General features: G+C 46.3%; 1 long non-coding RNA gene across 2 annotated transcripts; it reads right to left on the bottom strand.

Moving 5' to 3' along the window:
* Nucleotides 1-1,375: 1,375 nt before the first annotated feature.
* On the bottom strand, nt 1,376-4,490 carry LOC119327906. Of its 2 annotated transcripts, none has more exons than XR_005158746.1 (3): nt 4,318-4,490; nt 4,004-4,189; nt 1,376-1,949 (listed from the first exon to the last, which is right to left on the bottom strand). It is a non-coding gene; the product is annotated as an uncharacterized LOC119327906 (long non-coding RNA). The 2 variants fall into 2 exon arrangements; XR_005158745.1 differs by having other exon boundaries at nt 1,376-1,678.
* Nucleotides 4,491-11,776: the final 7,286 nt, after the last annotated feature.

The following is an 11,776-nucleotide window of genomic DNA, read 5'->3' as shown; positions in this document are numbered from 1 at the left end:
TGGGCCCAGAGATACCTCTCCGTTTACACGGAGTGACAAATCCCAGTCTCGATTCGTGCCAACCCAACAGACACTTTCGGAGATACCTGTAGTGAACCTTTATAGCCACCCAGTTACGTTGTGACGTTTGGCACACCCAAAGCACTCCTACGGTATCCGGGAGTTGCACAATCTCATGGTCTAAGGAAATGATACTTGACATTAGAAAAGCTTTAGCATACGAACTACACGATCTTTGTGCTAGGCTTAGGATTGGGTCTTGTCCATCACATCATTCTCCTAATGATGTGATCCCGTTATCAACGACATCCAATGTCCATGGTCAGGAAACCGTAACCATCTATTGATCAACGAGCTAGTCAACTAGAGGCTTACTAGGGACATGGTGTTGTCTATGTATCCACACATGTATCTGAGTTTCCTATCAATACAATTCTAGCATGGATAATAAACGATTATCATGAACAAGGAAATATAATAATAACCAATTTATTATTGCCTCTAGGGCATATTTCCAACAGTATCCTCCTCTGAATGATCTAAGTGACTTGACTTGGCGCATGTTCATGCATGTAGTTGAAACAAAATCAACATAGCCTTCACGATATTTATGTTCATGGTGGATTATATCCTACTCATGCTTGCATTCGATGTTGATTAATTTTAATGCATGTTCATGACTGTTCTCGCTCTCTAGCTGGTCGCTTTCCAGTCTTTTGATAGCCTTCACCTGTACTAAGCAGGAATACTGCTTGTGCATCCAATCCCTTAAACCCCAAAGTTATTTCACATGAGTCCACTATACCTACCTATATACGGTATCTACCTGCCGTCTCAAGTAAATTTGTATGTGCCAAACTCTAAACCTTCAAATAAACATCCTGTTTTGTATGCTCGAATAGCTCATGTAACAACTAGGGCTGTCTGTATCTTCCATGTTAGGCGGGTTATTCTCAAGAGGAGTGGACTCCGCTCCTCACTCACGAGATAACACTACTAGAAACTATGATTTTACCTAGAGCTATAAACCCTAGGTGAAATGGCAAAAACCATAGGGAAAGACTTTACCTTGGGCTTGCCCTAGGTAAAGAACCCTAGGTAAAGTATACGGGAAAGGGCTCTTTACCTAGAGTGTATACAGTAAACCCTAGGGGAACTTCTTTACCTAGGGGGACAAGCACTAGGGGAAGATTTTCATATGGATGTGGTGTCCAACGTGGAAAGGTTGTTTACCTACAGCCATGAGCACTAGGGAAAGATTGTGGGTCCCTGTGCATTACCACACCACCGTACCATTGAAAGATTTTCATATGAATCTAAATTTGAATTCAAAATTGCCATAATTCAAAAGCAAGCCATAATTATGGATCATAAGTCAAATCATATAATTAATATAGATAACTCCGGATATCAGTAATCACATATACACATCAGATGCCATAATATCACCAGCACCGCATGTTTGTCCAGAATTAGGCTAGCTAGCTACAATTAGCTACAACAGGCTAACTAAACTAACCAACCACTGCATGTTTGTCTAAAATTGGCTAGCTAGCTACAATTTGCTACAGCTAGCCAACATCATGGCAAACATATCGCTGTAGAAATCGGCATCCTTATTGATTTCCTTGATCTTCTCCTTCAGCATTGTATGTTAACTTCACATCCCTGTAAGTTGCTGCGACATCAAAATCAAATTGACAGTGCATGCTTCTTAGTATCAAATTAAGTAAGTAGCGGCGACATCAAAATCAAATTGACAGTGTAAAGTTCTAAGTATTAAATTAAGGTTTATATAATAGACCATTCAATGGAACTTGCCTGTTTTCAGGATCGATTTCTAGTGCCTTCTTAATGTCAACCTATTCTAACTCCAGGTTAGCAAGATGAGTGTAAGCTTGAGCCCTTTCATATAAAGTATTGACATTTTGGCTGTCTAGTTTCAGAACCTATCAAGAAAAACCATATGTTAGGGCATCTACAGCGGCACTGGGCAAATTTGGCCCCTCATACATCCGCAGGCACGCCCAGTCAGTGTCCGGGCGCGTCCGGGCAATCCTACATTTTTGGCTCCAAAATAACTGTGACCCCCACTTCTTCTCTCTGTGTGCGGCATGTCATCGAACAACTCACATGCACACAGACCGGAGACAGTGCTAACGAGCTCCGGCCCGAGGAACGCGATACGCGCGGGTATGCGAGGTGGTCCGGCGCGTGCACGCGGCGGTGGCAGCCACCATGCTCGTCCAGACGCAGACACGGGTGTGAGCTCTGGCCTCCGCGTCGGACACGCAGATGCGCGCACGTGAACTCGGATGCCGGTGCGCGCGTGAGGTCCGGCTCCGACGCAAGCACGCTGTGCGCCACTAGCACGCACTCGACCGCGGCCGGATCCAGCACGCATGTGAGCAGCGAAGGGCGCAGGCTGGGAGCTCTATAGAAACACAAATGATGAAACTTCAAACACACTTCTATGATACTTAAAAATCAATCATGATCATGAGAATTTGTGATGCAAGTGAAAGCCTGTAAATAGATCTCAACTATGATTATCACCAAAACCTAGTTTGTCATTGAATTCTCAAATAGTAGTTGATCTAGAAACTTCTCCTCGGTACAATAACCTCGCAACATAACAAAGCACATGCGTAAATTAATTTTCTACAATATATGTGTTGTCAAAATGTAATACCGATTTTTAGCAATCAATAATGAGCCTACTAAAGCCATCGTTAGATTTACGAAGTACTACAAAAAAACCATAAATTGGACATCCAATGTTGAATCATATATAACCTGAAGATGTGCCATGTGCTGTAGGCATCAAACTTGGATTCAGGAAATATCTCGGGAGAACAGAAGCAATTTGCCTGACGGAACTGCTCTATAGTTCCTTGTTGTTATGAAATAGCAACCCTTTATATAGAAAAACACTAACTTCCTTGCTGAATTTGACAGGATAGTCCAACAAATGAAACAAAAATATAATATGAAATATATGTTGTGCACAACTACTGCAAATGCACTAATTTCTACATCCTAAATGTGTGAACCTGCTGAGATAATATAACATCTTAGCATGTAGAGGCTATTATGCTACGAATGGATTAAACAAAAAGATGATGAAGAGCGGCTTTCGAGTATTTAGTCTATAGACATAGAACCCTCTGATTGAGCTAATTAAGTTAAAGGAAATTAGCATAGATAAGAATACAAAAACAATTATCAAGATAACTGGGGGTATATACTAAATAGGTTCATCAATAAAAAGCCTGTAGTGCAAGACAAATACAAAATTAAACTTTAACCAGAAAAGTTTAATACTAGCACAATGACCAACTTAGATTAGAAAAACGCAACTGAGCATTGCATAATCTAATAAGGTATTATTATATAATGGACATTTTTACCATGAAGTTCTGAAATTGTACTTGCAGATGTTCTGGGATCCTGACCTTAGTTTCCTATCTCCTGGAAAGTATACAGATCTAAAGGAAATCAGTCTGATGCCCAAGGTCTGGAAATCAGGAGCTATTCTTCAGTTACAGCTATCCCTAAAAGGATAACAGTGTCATCACTAAATTTTAAAAGTCGAGGTGATGGCCTTATCTATGAAGAAACAGAGGTCATGTGAATTTCACAACCTTTCACTCCCTGAGCTCTAAATAAAAGAAGCAACTGCAAATGGCTATAAAATCCTAAAATTGTAGTGCGAGGGAGCTCTCAAACAATCCACAGCTAGTACGTAGCTAAAAACTTTGAATGAACCTCCCATGTGTTTGTACTGCTTGTAATTAGTTCCTAAAAAACTAGACAATCGACCAGTTGAACACCTCATTTGGCTAAATAACTAACTCACGGTCAAGACAATGCACACAACAATTTGCAGCAACAACAAAAAAGGTTCGCACACAAGCGTAACATTGTACTGAATCTGAGACCCTTATACTATTCGTGTATCAAACAATAAGCCACAAATACAAGAGGAAATATGCAGCATCACCTAGGTAGCTGGGGCGTCATGGTGTCATGGCCAGTGCAGAGGTGGAGCTGGGGTCGGACTTCATCAAGGTCATGTAGATGCCGGCGCTGTCGTCCGAGCCGACCGGCCATCACGGGCTCCTGTTGGGCGGCGCCGACACCTGTAGCCTTTCCTCCACGGTCTCAATCCCCCTGTTCTCTGTCCCTCCTAGAAGATGCATCACACACAAAAAAAGAGTATGCTGTGAGATCCATATTCTAGAGCGCTGGGGTTGTGGATTTGGATCCGGGGCGGCCAAGCATGGGGATCAGGGAGGGGAGGGGGGATCGACTCACTGGCGGCAAGGAGAGGCGGCAGTGTAGGAGAGCAACGATCTGCATAGACCATGCGTGGTGGATCTGGACGGGGGCGAGCACGACCGGACGGTGTGGGGTGAGCACGGCGGCGCAACGGTGGAGGATGGCTCGATGTCGCCTGGACGCTTCGAGAGAAGGGGGAAATATTGGGCTTTTCTGGCGGCGCTTTGAGGAGGAAACCTAACTACGCCGAAATTTTGTGCTGCGCGCCATTTCCCGGTGCTTTTTTTATTGAAAATTGTCTTTCCCTAGGGTGTATTATTCCTTTGTTTTACTATCCCTTGAGGAGATCAATAAGCTCTAGGTAAAGGCCTTCACCCTAGGTAAAATGTGGATTTCTAGTAGTGTAAATGGCTGATCACCGGTATGCCCAGTCACATGCTTTATGCAAACTAAATCAAAATAATTGCAAACAAAACTCCCCCTGGGACTCTTGTTAGTTGGAGGCACTTGTTGTTTCGAGCAAGCCATGGATTAATGCTTGTTGGTGGAAGGGGCAGTATAAACTTTACCATTCTATTTGGGAATCGCCTATAATGTGTGTAGCATGAAAGATATTGTCAGCTCTTGGTTGTTATGTTGACAATGAAAGTATACCGCTCAAAATATTATTCACTTCTGTTTCAAAACCGAGCTCTGGCACCTCTACAAATCTCTGCTTCCCTCTGCGAAGGGCCTATCTATTTACTTTTATGCTAAGTCATCATCCTCTTATTAAAAAGCACCAGTTGGAGAGAACCACTGTCATTTGCATTCATTTTAGTTTACATTGAGTATGACTTGACTGAATCTTTTTTACCATGAATTACAATGTCTAGTCAGTCCTTGGTCTTTAAAGGTGCTCTGCATTTATGTTTTGCGGTCTTAGAAAGGGCTAGCGAGATACCATCTTATTATATCATATTATGATTGTTTTGAGAAAGTGTTGTCATCCGAGATTTATTATTATTGCTCGCTAGTTGATTATGCCATTGATATGAGTAAACTTGAGACCTAAGCGTTATTGCGAATGTGGTTAGTTATAGTCTTTGCTGAAAACTTGAATGCTGGCTTTACATATTTACAACAACAAGAGCAAACAGAGTTTGTAAAAGTTTTTCTTTATCACTTTCAGTTTGTCAACTGAATTGCTTGAGGACAAGCAAAGGTTTAAGCTTGGGGGAGTTGATACGTCTCCGTCGTATCTACTTTTCCAAACACTTTTGCCCTTGTTTTGGACTCTAACTTGGATGATTTGAATGGAACTAACCCGGACTGATGCTGTTTTCAGCAGAATTACCATGGTGTTATTTATGTGCAGAAACAAACATTCTCGGAATGACCTGAAACTTCACGGAGCAACTTTTTGGAAAATATAAAAAATACCTGCAAAACATGAAGGCCAGGGGGCCCACCACCTGTCCACGAGGGTGGGGGCGTGCCGCCATACCTCGTGGTCCCCCTGGTGCCTCTTCGACTCCAACTCCAACTATATATATTGTGTTTCAGGGAGAAAAAAATCAAGGAGAAGAATTCATCGCGTTTTACGATACGGAGCCGCCGTCAACACTACAAAAAAATACACTTCCGTGATGATACGTGTTTGTCACAGTAGGTCGCGTTTTCTGTCATGCATGTACATCCATGACAAATTTATGACAGAATCAAGATAGTCATACCTGTGCTGTCATAGAAGTGTTCCATGACATTGCCAAAATTATCATCACGGAAGTGTCCACTTCCATGACGATAAATCGCGCGTCACATAAGTGCTTTCATCAAGGGTGACCGATATGTGGCATCCACCGTAACGGAACGCTGTTAAGCTATCGGGTCGGATTTTGGATCCGATAACCCGTTAACAGCCATGACCAATGCCGATTTTCCATGTGTAAAATTCTCATTGGCTGAGGGATCCACGCGTCAGCTCCGCGTTGGCACAGGTGTCACTCATCCAACGGTCGAGATGGGCCTATGATATGTTGACACGTGGACTGGCCCAAAAGTGGCCCACAAAGTTTAAATGGGCCGGCCCAACCGAAGGCTCATAAGATTTAGCGGACCATAATGGGCCGGCCCAGCTAAAGGCCAACAAAATTTAGCGGACCATAATGGGCCGGCCCAGCTAAAGGCTCACAAGATTTTCCGGACCACAATGGGCCGACCCAGGCCCACAAGATTCTGCAGACCATAATGGGCCGGCCCAGCTAAAGGCCCAACATTCTCTGTCAAATCGTCCCGTCAACGGTCTGTCCTAAACTTGTCATCAACGCGGCCCATGGTCATTTCTGGACCGTTAACAGTCCGCTAAGTAATTGGGCCGAATTACGGCCCGATGTATTTCCGGCCTGTTAAAGGTCCGACTTCATTTGGGCCCATTTGCAGGCCATCAAAACTTTCGGCCCATAAACGACCATGAAGGATTTGGGTCATATTCGGCCATGTCTGACATTCGGCCTGTTAGAGGCACACTATAGCTTTGGGCCACTTTCGGCCTGTTGTCATTTTCGGCATGTTAACGCCGGACATAAACCATGGGCCATATGTGGCCCAATGTCATATAGGGCCCATTAATGGCCCATATAAAAATGACGATAATCTAGCTCGACTGAAGTTCCGGCCTATTAAAGGCCCGTGTATTAGGTCGGCGCATTTATGGCCCGTCCGAATTTTGGCCTGTCAAAGATCCGCATCATAAATGGGCCACCATTTCGGCCTGCTAAGTCCAGTGGGTTATTTGGCACAATCAGGGCCCAATCTCACTTTCAGTCTATTAAAGGCCCATGTGTTTTATGGGCTCGAGATATTTACACCTGTAAATGGCCTATTTTTACTGAGGGCCCAAATTATGTTTAGGCCTGTTAAAGGCCCACTATGGGCACATGCCTACCAGAAAAATATGAAAGCTTATGCTGATTTAGGCCCAGATATTTTTAGTGGGCTACATGCCAATTTAGGCCCCTAATCGTTTTTAGCCCAATTGGAATGGGCCCGACGAATGTTGGCATGTTGGGCTCCTACGAAGCTTTCGGCCGAATACATTACTAAGATAAACCTACACTATACAAAAATAGCGTCGTAATTACTGCAGCCTGAGGCAGCATCATAAATGTTGTATCACAACAATATAAATTCCAACCATACAACAAAAGGCCTGTTGGCATAAAGTTTACAGTCCTTCCAGATAAAAGCACCATCAGATGTATTGAAGCACAGATCATTTGACCTGAGTGCTAATGTTTCAGGCTGTAGAATCTGATGGAGCAGCACGATCTCCACCTTTTTCTACCATTGCTCTTGAACAATGAAGCGAATGTCTGATAGTCTGGTTTCAAAACCATTCATATCTTGACGACATTTCTCAACCACTATTCTTGTTTCCGAAACAACATCCATTAGGGATTGGACTTGTGTCTGGAGCACAGATATATCACTCTGTCTAGCAGGAAGATTTTGTTCAGTAGGCGATTTGGACGAGGTTACCTTGGCAACCAACCCAGAATTACGCAGGAAGGTGCTTTTTGCACTGTTAGTGGAGAGATACCGATGCAATGCAGCAAGAGGTGACATTATGCCTGTAGTAGCCTCGTCACCTTCAGGTGGTTGTGGCTGTTCAATCATTTGTTCCATAGCTTCCTGAAAGTTTGAACTTGTAGATTACTGTACCAGATAAGTTACTAATGAGACAAAAACAAACAAAGTAGGTTAAACGTTTATACATAACTTATTTTGGTGAACTACTGTAATACATTAGCATGTATTGTAGTGCCAACTACATAATAAAATCACTTTCGCAACATATGTCCATGTAGCATGCCTACTGTATTGTCTATTTCCTCACATTCGTTGACATCTAAGGATAAAGAGACATGGTTTAAAGTAGGATGAACATAGTATGACATCATTCATATCATGAGCAAACAGATATAAAACAAACAGGCTATTTTATCATTGTGTGCGCACGTGAACATAACAACTAGATTACAGATCAAGACCAAAAGAATATCCTTCATCTCTTTTAAACCATGTAAGGTGAAATGATATGTTAAGGCAACTGTGAATAAAAGTGAACAGAGTTACTAACATTGGCTGCAAACCAAGTAGTTAAATGAACACATCACAGTATGTGACGCCCCCGATTCAATCGTACACTAATCATGCACGCAAATGTGTACAATCAAGATCAGGGACTCACGGGAAGATATCACAACACAACTCTACGAATAAAAATAAGTCATACAAGCATCATAATACAAGCCAGGGGCCTCGAGGGCTCGAATACAAGTGCTCGATCATAGACGAGTCAGCGGAAGCAACAATATCTGAGTACAGACATAAGTTAAACAAGTTTGCCTTAAGAAGGCTAGCACAAACTGGGATACAGATCGAAAGAGGCGCAGGCCTCCTGCCTGGGATCCTCCTAACTACTCCTGGACGTCGTCAGCGGGCTGCACGTAGTAGTAGGCACCTCCGGTGTAGTAGGGGTCATCGTCGACGGTGGCGTCTGGCTCCTGGACTCCAGCATCTGGTTGCGACAACCAGAAGAAAGGAAAGGGGGAAAAAGGGGGGAGAAAGCAACCGTGAGTACTCATCCAAAGTACTCGCAAGCAAGGAACTAAACTACATATGCATGGGTATATGTGTAAGGAGGCCATATCAGTGGACTGAACTGCAGAATGCCAGAATAAGAGGGGGATAACTAGTCCTATCGAAGACTACACTTCTGGCAGCCTCCGTCTTGCAGCATGTAGAAGAGAGTAGACTGAAGTCCTCCAAGTAGCATCTCCAAGTAGCATCGCATAGCATAATCCTACCCGGCGATCCCCTCCTCATATCCCTGAGGTAGAGCGACCACCGGTTGTATCTGGCACTTGGAAGGGTGTGTTTTATTAAGTATCCGGTTCTAGTTGTCATAAGGTCAAGGTACAACTCCAAGTCGTCCTGTTACCGAAGATCACGGCTATTCGAATAGATTAACTTCCCTGCAGGGGTGCACCACATTACCCAACACGCTCGATCCCATTTGGCCGGACACACTTTCCTGGGTCATGCCCGGCCTCGGAAGATCAACACGTCGCAGCCCCACCTAGGCAAAACAGAGAGGCCAGCACGCCGGTCTAAACCTAAGCGCGCAGGGGTCTGGGCCCATCGCCCTGAGCACACCTGCACGTTGCGTGGGCGGCCGGAAGCAGACCTAGCCTAGTGGCGTTCCAGTCCAATCCGGCGCGCGCCGCTCCGTCGCTGACGTCTGAAGTGCTTCGGCTGATACCACGACGTCAGGATACCCATAACTACTCCCACGTAGATGGTTAGTGCGTATAGGCTCGTAGCCGACTCAGATCAAATACCAAGATCTCGTTAAGCGTGTTAAGTATCCGCGAACGCCGAACAGGGCCAGGCCCACCTGTCTCCTAGGTGGTCTCAACCTGCCCTGTCGCTCCGCCACAAAGTAACAGTCGAGGGCCGTCGGGAACCCAGGCCCACCTCTACCGGGATGGAGCCACCTGTCCTTTCAGCCCCCTCGTCAGAATCACTTGCGGGTACTCAATGAGCTGACCCGACTTTAGTCACCATCTGTATAGTATGTATGTATGTATAGTATATACCCGTGATCACCTCCCAAGTGATCACGGCCCGATAGTATAGCAAGGCAGACTGACAAGAATGTAGGGCCAATGATGATAAACTAGCACCCTATACTAAGCATTTAGGATTGCAGGTAAGGTATCAACAGATGTAGCGATAATGTCAGGCTATGCATCAGAATAGGATTACCGAAAGCAGTAACATGCTACACTACTCTAATGCAAGCAGTATAGAGGAGAATAGGCGATATCTGGTGATCAAGGGGGGGGCTTGCCTGGTTGCTCTGGCAAGAGAGAGGGGTCGTCAACTCCGTAGTCGAACTGGTCAGCAGCAGCGTCGGTCTCGTAGTCTACCGGAGAGAAGAGGGGGAAGAAATAATGAATACAGAGCAAACAAAGCACCACAAAATATATCAAGGCAATACGCGGTGTTCGGTGTGCCCTAACGCGGTAGTAGGTGATACCGGTGAAGGGGGGAAAACCCCCGGGAAAGTATTCCCGGTGTTTCGTGTTTTCGGGCAGAGGAGCCGAAGGGGGAAAGTTGCGGGTTCGATAGGTTAGGGGTGTGTGGCGGACGAACGGACCGCGTATCCGGATTCGTCTCGTCGTTCTGAGCAACTTTCATGTTGAAATTTTTTTCATCTGAGCTACGGTTTATTTTCTATTAATTTTAAAAGATTTAAATCATTTTCAAGATTTATTTAATTATTTTAATGCAACATTATCCAGAATAGTGCACGCTGACGTCATCATGACGTCAGCATGACGTCAGCAGTCAACAGGGAGTTGACTGGGTCAATCTGACGTGTGGGTCCCGCATGTCATTGACTGATTAGTCTAATTAGGGTTTAATAAAACTAACTACTTAATTAGATTAATTAAACATGATTAATTAACTTAATTAATCCATTAATTATTTTAATCATTAATTAATTAATTATTAATTAATTTCTTATTTATATATTTATTTTTATTTCGTTTTTTTTTTGGTTTCCTCAGGGGCGTGGTCCCTGTTTGTCATTGGCCCAGAGGCCAAACAGGGCGCGGGCGATGGGTTACGGGGGTGCCCCGTTCGGGTGCACGCGCAGGGGCACGCGGGCGTGTACACGGGCGGCCACGGCGGGGCACGTCGCCGGCCAGGGATGGGCGCAGGGGCGCATCCCGCCCAGTGTGGGGCGAGGTTGCCGGCGGCCACCGCACAAGCGGCAGCAGGGCGGCGGTGCCGGCGTGGGGCGAGGGGAGCAGGGGGGCGGCCCTAGCGACCGAGCGGGCGCGGCCCCAGCGGTGGACGCGCGTGGGAGACGGGCTCCTGGGGGAGCGCTCGCCCACAGGGTGTGCGGCTGAACCGAGCCAGTGGCCAAGGCGGCCGTGGTGGCCGGCCGACGTGGGGGGAGACGGAGTGCGGTCCGGCGAAGAGCGGGCGTGCGGGCGGCAGAGGAGCACTAGTAGGGGAGCCGGGGCGCACCAGTAGCAGGGGGCGCGTGGTGAGTGGCCGCGGGAGTGCGAGCGCGCGTGCGCACGACGGTTATGGCCGCGGTCGGCGAGCGGGAATCCAGGGGAGGAGGAGGAGAGATGCTCACGGGGCGCGTAGGGTCCAGGCAGCGTGCGTGGGGTGGTCCGGCGAGGAGGGGATGAGGAGGAGGATGGTGAGGCGGCAGTCCAGTGGGGAGGCGGCGAAGCAGGCCGGCGAGGAAGCTCCAGTCGCCGGCGCGGTCCAGGCGGCAACGCGCGTGCGAGCCCGATCCGATCTGGATCGGGGGTGGAGGGTTGAGGAGACGGTGTGGGGAGGCGACGAGGAGGCGTCGGCGGAGACGGGCGGCGCCGGCCGGCGACGGGTGTAGGGATGAGGCGGCGGTGTCGGGGCGCCGTTTCCC

This window comes from Triticum dicoccoides, chromosome 7A (genome assembly GCF_002162155.2).
Source record: "Triticum dicoccoides isolate Atlit2015 ecotype Zavitan chromosome 7A, WEW_v2.0, whole genome shotgun sequence".
Taxonomy (NCBI): domain Eukaryota; kingdom Viridiplantae; phylum Streptophyta; class Magnoliopsida; order Poales; family Poaceae; genus Triticum; species Triticum dicoccoides.
Note: the sequence above shows the minus strand (reverse complement) of the source record. Positions and strands in the feature narration are given on the sequence as shown.